Consider the following 8,043-nt stretch of genomic DNA (forward strand, 5'->3'; position numbering starts at 1 on the left):
ACCCTGGCCATGAAAATGTTTTTGATGGTGAGCCACAACCCAGTAATAATCTAGATTTACACAATTATCAGTTAACTAGGGATAGAGCAAGAAGGGTTGGTAACGTCCCTGATAGATTTGGTTCTTTTGTGAATTTAGTGGCCCTAGCTTTTAATGTTTTTGAATCTGATGGAAATGAGCTACTTGGACTTTAAGCAGGCTCAAAAGTCCAAGTACTGGGATTTATGGTTTAAAGCTATGCAAGAGGAAATCCACTCTCTATTTGTCAATAATACTTGGATCCTTGTGCCTCTGCCCCCTGGTGCCTCTGTAGTTGATTGCAGGTGGCTGTTTAAACTGAAAGATGAGATTGAGGGGTTGAGGTACAAGGCTAGGTTGGTTGCCAAAGGTTTTACTCAGCAAGAGGGGATTGATTATACAGAAATTTTTGCTCCTGTGGTTAAGTTTACTACTGTAAGAGTGATGCTTGCCTTATGTGCTCATTTTAATTGGGAATTAAAGCAAATGGATGTCAAAACTGCTTTTCTTCATGGTGAATTGGATAAACCCATATACATGAAACAACCAGAGGGTTTTGTGGATCCAAACTTTCCCAATCATGTGTGTTTGCTTAAAAAGGCTCTGTATCGTCTTAAACAATCTCCTAGGCAGTGGAATATTAAGTTTAATACATGCATGCAGAAGTTAGGCTTTATTAGGAGTACCTTTGATGCCTGCTTGTATGTGAAAAACCTTGATAAAGTGCCTGTGTTCTTGCTGTTGTATGTGGATGATATGCTGATTATGGGTCCTTGCATTAAGTCTATTAAACATGTGCAAAGTGCTCTATGTGAAAATTTTGACATGAAAGACCTTGGTGATGCTAAAAAGATTTTGGGGATCAATATCCTTAGGGATAGGAAGTCCTTTTCTCTAGTCCTTCATCAGGAACCTTATGTGCAAAAAATTCTTGAAAAGTTTAATATGCTTGGTGCTAAAATTGCTTATGTTCCTTTAGCTGCTCATTTTATGCTAAGTAAGGACCTTTGTCCTACAATTGAATCTGAGGTTAAAGCTATGCAAAAGGTCCCTTATTCTAATGCTATTGGCTCTGTGATGTATCTTATGGTTAGTACTAGGCCTGATATTGCCTATGCTGTTTCTTGCTTAAGTAGATACTCTAATGGTTGACCTTGGTGATGCTAAAAAGATTTTGGGGATCAATATCCTTAGGGATAGGAAGTCCTTTTCTCTAGTCCTTCATCAGGAACCTTATGTGCAAAAAATTCTTGAAAAGTTTAATATGCTTGGTGCTAAAATTGCTTATGTTCCTTTAGCTGCTCATTTTATGCTAAGTAAGGACCTTTGTCCTACAATTGAATCTGAGGTTAAAGCTATGCAAAAGGTCCCTTATTCTAATGCTATTGGCTCTGTGATGTATCTTATGGTTAGTACTAGGCCTGATATTGCCTATGCTGTTTCTTGCTTGAGTAGATACATGTCTAACCCTGGGCCAGTGCATTGGGAAGCTCTTAAGTGGTTGCTTAGATACCTGAAAAATACTTCTAAGTATGGTTTGTGTTTTTCTAAGCATGATCAAGGTGTTGAGTTGTGTGGCTTTGTTGATTCTAACTATGCTAATGATAAAGACAAGAGGAAGTCCACAACTTCCTATGTGTTTCAGGTTTGCAGGTCTTGTGTTAGCTGGAAATCACAACTCCAACACATTGTAGCTCTGTCTACAACAGAATTAGAGTATATAGCCATTACAGAGGCTATGAAGGAGGCAATCTGGTTAAAGGGAGTTCTCTCTGAACTCAAGTTTATTAAGTCTGCTCCTGTGTTGTTCTCTGATAGTCAGTCTGCCATTCAACTTTATAAAAATCCTGTTTTCCATGATAGTACTAAGCACATAGATGTTAGGTTCCATTTTATTAGAGATGTTGTGGAAAAAGGTGAAGTTCTTTTACAAAAAGTGCATACTGATCATAACCCTGCTGATATGGGTACTAAATGTCTCTCTGTGGATAAGTTGTTGTCATGCATCAAAAAATTGCACTTTGATTTTGGTTAGCATATGCATTGCATGTCCCGAGGTAAAGACATTGTTGACGCTTTGAAGTCACAAGGCAGCTTAAGTCCTACAAAACTATTTGGTGTACCATCTGGTGTTTTGTTAGGCAACCTGGTATCTTCTATCTAATGAACTTTGTGTTCATTGGTGATAGGAATGCCTTGTAGGCAATGATGAAGCAGCAGTAGACCAAGGCTCTCCTCTGTTTCTCCAGAAGTAGTCCAAAGGTGGAGAATGTTGGATATTGGACTCCTTGCTTTGGGCTTCCTTTATTAATTGATTGGGTTGGAAATTGTTGAGCCCATGTGATTAGTTATTGGCCCAAATCGAGCCTGGCCCGTTTACTTACCCAGAGCGGCTGGATGTGTGACACCTGGCAACTCCACGCGGATTGTGGCTCTCAGCCGTTGGATGAGTGTTGTGTTTGTTAAGTGAGAGAAGCCTGTTAGACTTCTCTCATTCTGCTTCTCTCTCTCTCTCTTGCTTCCAGAAACCGTCACCGCTCTCCCTTCTCTCTAGTTTTCCGGCAAATCTAGCCGGAGTTCTCCTTCGAGCTTTCAGTTCCACCGATGATTCTCAGTTTCTAAGAGTTCTACCGGTGTAGATTGAGTGTTAGGCAACTTCTTCGGTTTCCTTCTCTTTCTAGGGTTTGGTCTTTAGTCTGTGACCAATCCCGAAGTGCTTGGAGTGTGTGGTGAGGGACCTTGTGTTCTTGGCTGTGTTCTGGGGTTGTGTGGGTGAGTCCGCGTGTGAGACAGCCGTGGTGTGCGTTGGCCGGTGAGATCTAGGGTTCCACTGATCTCTGGTTTGAGTTCGTTCAACGGTGCTCTCCTTTGTGACTTGCTGTGAGGATTGGGGAGGTCTGAGGCCTAGTGCAGTCACTGCTGTGACCTGAGCCACTCGTGGCCCGATTCTCTGACTTAGTCTCTTTTGTGTTTAGATCCTTCGGGATCAATCTCTTGTGTGACTAATCCAGCTACTAAGTGTGCAGGTACAACCAGAAAAGATGGACTCTCAAGAACTAAGGAGTTCTTAAGCTTAGTTTAGGGTTTTTGTTTGTAACATTGTACTTAGTGTGTAATCAAGATACCACGGTTGTATTTGTCTTGTACCTCTGAGATTAGCAATCTCAGAACCAATCAATAAAAGAGGTCCCGGTAATTAGCGAATCCCGAGTGGTCTGATCCCTACAAAAGGTGTTTCCATTTTAAGTAAAGGGTCATCTTAGTTGGGACAAACTAAAAAGGAAAGTGGGTCATCTTCAATGAGACGGAGGGAGTATTATTAATCTTTGACTCTGGAGTACCAAAAAAGATGTTACATAGTCATATATGGTTTCGTTTATTTAACTACCAAGTGCATCCGGATCTAGGATTTTTGGTTTGGGGTGCGATAAAATATCACAATAACATAGAACTTCAAAATTCGAAAGATTAATTTTCTTCTCTTTATTTTGATGTTGAACAAAATCTATGTTTTTAATTTTTTGCTTAAGAAAGTTCATCATATATAAAAAATGGATTAATGAAAAATTTATTTTAAATTTTGCAGAATGTATTTTTTTTTTATTAAAAATCATCTTTTGACTTATTTTAGGCAAAAACTTCAATTACTTAAAAAATTAAAAAAAGACATAATGCATCCTTGCCATTTTCTAAATAATTTATTTCTCATGCTTTTTACGTCAAATATATTTTTCATATTTTATGTATGATCATAAATGAGCATTGAGGAAAGATTGATTTTAAAATATACATTCCTCAGCAAAAAGTAAAAATAAAGAAAACAAAGCCATAAGAGAGCTACAAATGAGTTTAAGAAAGTAAAGTATACTATAAAAGAAGTGTGCACACAAAAAAAATCAAGTGATTAAAATATGAAAATTGAAAGGAAGTTGATTTTAATCTAATCTATACAATATATAAAATGAAAGTTTTGGGGGTATTTAGGGAAATAAGGAGAATTTCGAGGATATTTAGGGAAATGCTTTTTTAAAATAGATATTATTATTTAAATATAAACATGAATATTGAAGACAACAAGTTTTGATTTAGAGTTAATTATTTAGTTTCATAATTAGTGGATGAGAGTTGGTTATTTAGTTTCCATAGTTAGTGGATTAGTGGTATAGTTAGTGGCCTATTAACACCAGGAGATGAGTCTAAGTAAGAGATGAAATGGCGCAATTGAATGAATCATACCTCATTCCACTGGTCTTTGCACCACAACACGTAAGGAGATGGCTTCTTTTTCTCCTTCTTCTCTTAATGATTGCACTTAATAATTCATAAGGTTTGTGTTTGTGAGATATAATCTAAACTTACTCTGATGGTATGCCATGGTATGCCACCTTATGCGATTGACTTCATTATATTTCAGGTTTCTTACGTTGGATGAGTCATTCTTGCTGGAGAATCGGTTGACTTTTAAGAGCCATGTATACGTATGTGTGTAGTTTTAAGTTCTTAGCTTTATAAATCCAGATTTGGAATGAGTTGGACTTAGTTTCTTTTGTTTATTTCTATAATTTGGAATTATCTTATTTGGTATCCTATTAATCTACTACTAGATATGTGACCGAACAGATTTCCTTGGAGAATCAAAAAGTAATAACAGTTGGCATGCTTATGGGAATTGAACCCACGCTTTCAGCCATAAAAATTGAAGACTCCAACCGCTGCACCATTTTGATTACATATAACAAAATAAGATTTCAATATACTAGTTTTAAAATTTTGGGGTACATTTGTTCCTTACTAGATACGCCACTGAGTGTATGCAGCATTATCCCGTGCTGATTTATATACACTTCAATGGGTGGGATAGCTAGTCCAAAGCTTGGATTTAAAGCTATTTCATATCCAAAGTTAGAAATCGATCACCTGATCATTTGTCGTAATTAAGGCGCACGAATGCAAATTCCAAACCAACTATGTTATTCTTATTTTAATTAATTCAATTAAAGAGGCTGATTAACTGATAGTTATTCAAACCTTGTGGTCCTACTCATCTTTGAAATGGTGGTACTATATAGCACTGCTATTCCAGCCTTCGGACTCTCTCCCTCTCTCTCGATATATAATATATTTATATACACATAAGTCTTCACTCATAACAGCTAACTAATTTTCATATTGAATTTTTTGAAAATTTTGCTTCGATCTAGGGTTTGCAATGAAGCGGAATGAGACAAGTTCCCAGAACAAGTTATTGAGGAAGACCATTGAAAAGAATCGAAGAATTCGAATGAAAGCTCTTAGTTTTAAGCTTGTTTCCGTCATTCCAGATCGCCATTTCAGCCAACCCAAGGTATGTGTACATGTCTTTCATTCACGATTATATTTTTCTATTGATTTAGTTTAGAATGCAATAAGAAAGAAAATTGTTTAGGGTTTTAATTAAGGTTTCATCACAGAAATGAGCAAATTTTCCATCAAATTACACACAAATAACAGCACTAGTATATAATCCTAGAAAAGAAATCACAGTTCCGTAAATTCGATGTATTGTGAATCCACCCAAAATAAATTCTAGTTACAGTTGATAAATTTTAATTCACAATTGTGAATCAAATTGAGTACTCCTATATCCAAACAAATAAATGCACACAAATTTAATTTATGGTCCCTTTTAACCGACAATATTTATTCCGTTGTCATTTATGATTGTTTTTGTTGACTACTTATTTTAGTTGGAAAAGCTGCAGTTAAGTATTGAATGATCATGAGAGTGTCAAAAACAAATCTTGCTAAGAGAAATTAAGTTCTTTATTTCATATACTGTAGGAATTGTTGTCACATATAGATCAGATAGATGCAGCATCTGCTTACATCAATAACATGAGAGAGAGAATTGAAGTACTAAATAGAAGAAAGGCACAGCTCTTAAATTCCAGCCTAACCAGGACTGCAGCCATTGACGGCGGTGGTGGACGCAAGTATCCGATTCTGACAGTGAAGGAGTTAGGTTTTGGGGTAGAGGTGATGTTGATTAATGGCCTAAATAAGAATTTCATGCTAAGCCAAGTGATTAGCGTAATCGAACAAGAAGCAGCTCAAGTTCTCAGCGTTAACATCTCCCGTGTTGGCGAAACCATCATCCACACTATCCATGCTCAGGTGATCATTAAATCAAGTATAATTTTATGAGCATCTAATCAACTTCTTACCACATTGTTTATGGGTGCAGGCTAAAATTTCAAGGGTTGGGGTGGACACTTCAAGAATAAGTGATAGGATACAGGAGATCATTTCCTCAAACTTGTGAAATTTCTTGTTAGAATATTGTAAATTAGTACTACAATAAGGCCATGGTAAGTGGTAATAAGGAGTACAAATAGCTCAACCTTAATTTCTCTTCCAAGTTTGATCCTATACATTTACCTTAGGAAAGAGAAATGCAGGATACTGTTAGCTCCATCTGATTTCAGTTTTCATTGTAATATAATACTACCTCCGTCCCTCAAAATTTGCTACACTTTGACCCGACACGGGTTTTAAGAAATGTAATGAAAAGTGAGTTGAAAAAGTTGGTGGGACGTGGATCCTACTTCTAAAGTATTAGTTTTATAATAAAATGTGAGTAGGAATGAGTTAGTGGGATATGGGGTCCACTACCAAAAATGGTAAAAGTGAAGTGTATCAAATTTTCAGGGACGGACCGAAATAGGAAACTGTATCAAATTTTCAGGGACAGAGGTAGTATAATTTTAAATATTTGTAATGGTGTTTATTTAAGATGTCGGTGGAGTACTTGGTTAATTTTTCATAGTTATGATTGGACAAATAATGTCATTTTTCCTATTAGGCTTGCCTTGCCAAACTAGTGAATTTGTAAGATGCCCGAAAATCCACCGTGTGGCAAAAGCAACGTGCGAATTTTGTCTCATTCCGACAAAGTTGACGTTTCTAGCGTTTTTGGCGTCGACTGATGAAACTGCGTCACATCGCATTCCAATAAATTATTTCAATGTTCTTTTTGTATTTGTCCTAAAATTATAGCCCATTTTTACTGAGCAGGTCTCGATCTTTTCCGGTCACCCTATTTGCAACCGCAACCTAGGCTGCTAGCCGCTCTCGGTGGCGGAATGTGCGGCCTTATTGCAGTCCGTATTTTGAGATTGGATCAATATTTTTTCTTTTACATAATTTATATTTAATTTTATTATCCTTTTTATCTTTAAATACCACGATGAAAAAGTTGGCAGAATTAACCTCTACATTGACATTAATGATGACTTTGGCGGAATTAACCTTTGTGTTGATGATGAAGATGTTGAAGTCCACGATGAAAAAGTTGGCAGAATTAACCTCTACATTGACATTAATGATGACTTTGGCGGAATTAACCTTTGTGTTGATTTTGAAGATGTTGAAGTTCACGATGAATTTGTAGAAACCAAATGCATGCCGACTTAAACTAAGTAGAATTTGTTGTAGTGATTTAAATTTTTAATCTATATAATTTTTATTGCAGCATTCTCATATACTCTAAAAGATTATTTGTGAAGAGTTGTTATATAAATTACAAAAGTTCAAGGTAACTTCCCTATCAGTTCATGCCGATATTTATGTTGTTATTTTTGTAGTATGAACGTGAAACTAGAAGGGAATCATCTTTACTGGTGATTTTTTATTTTTGGTAACTAGAATAGTCATGTTTAATTTGCACAACAAGATCAGTAGTGTAATCACGAAATAATCTACTTAGGTATTTTTATCATAACCGTCATGCAACGCTACAATATGACAATATTATAGTTTAAACAAATCAATAGTAACAGTATACGCATGACATGCCTAATAGTAAGATATTACCTCGATTTAGAAAATGTTGATGAAATTTGATCATATGATATTGTGATTTTCACTGAATCAACGCTGGAAAAAAGTAATCTATGACATTATAAAATCTGCAAATATTCTATGGAGTATGTTTTTATAGGATATTTTAAGTAAAACAAGCCTCCTTTGTTATAATCCCTCCGTCCA

The sequence above is a fragment of the Salvia hispanica genome, chromosome 6 (assembly GCF_023119035.1).
Source record: "Salvia hispanica cultivar TCC Black 2014 chromosome 6, UniMelb_Shisp_WGS_1.0, whole genome shotgun sequence".
Lineage (NCBI taxonomy): Eukaryota > Viridiplantae > Streptophyta > Magnoliopsida > Lamiales > Lamiaceae > Salvia > Salvia hispanica.